This window comes from Theobroma umbraticum, unplaced genomic scaffold (assembly GCF_002168275.2).
Source record: "Theobroma umbraticum cultivar Fairchild unplaced genomic scaffold, ASM216827v3 scaffold_4.1, whole genome shotgun sequence".
Lineage (NCBI taxonomy): Eukaryota > Viridiplantae > Streptophyta > Magnoliopsida > Malvales > Malvaceae > Theobroma > Theobroma umbraticum.
Genome location: NW_018397258.1, coordinates 730,195 through 731,045, shown reverse-complemented (window position 1 = coordinate 731,045; position 851 = coordinate 730,195).

Here is an 851-nt window from a genome sequence, read left to right as displayed (position 1 = left end):
TCCTTTTTTGCACCTTCCTTGTACTGAAAATAACGACACCAGTCCCTTGAAGTAGTCCCAACCATTGTTTTCTCTTTGATTATGACCTAAAAACAGAATTCAAGAATTGATGAAGCTCAATGGGACTGAAGAAAAACAGGGTAGTAATGGATTTCTCCAGAAAAGCTTTGGGCTTGGGTGAGTCTTGATTTAGCTTTTATAGCCAGCAATTTAACATAATATTGGGCCCCGTTTCCCCGCCCCACCTATATTTTAAAAATTGATAAACATTTTTGGGTAAAATACACAACTCTTTTAAGTTTTAGTTAAAATTTTAAATGACCACGTTAATTTTTGAAATGAGCACTCAACTTAAAAAATGTAAGCATTGTTAACAAAAATTGAGAAAAGGTTAAAATGTTATTTTTTATTAATTTTAAAAAATTATTATTATAATTCAAAAATTATATCTCAAATATAATTAATAATTTTATAAATTATAATTTTTATAATGTTAACAAAAAATAGAAAATAAATATGTTTATTTTTAAAGTGTATATATACTAAAAGTATTTTAATATTTTAGTATATATAAAATAGTAATTATATTTCTTATAAATAAACATAATGTATATAAAGTATATATATTAAAATACATTACAAGTTAATAATAATTATAATTTTATTAATTAATTTAATTAATTATATAAATTTATCCTTAATTTATAAAATTAAAAAAAATAACTAAGTTTCAAATCTTACAACTTCCCTTTAGACTTATATATTATAAGTGTATATAAATAAAGGTATATATATTGTAATTAATAATTTTATAAGTTATACTTTTTGTAATGTTAACACAAAATAGAAAG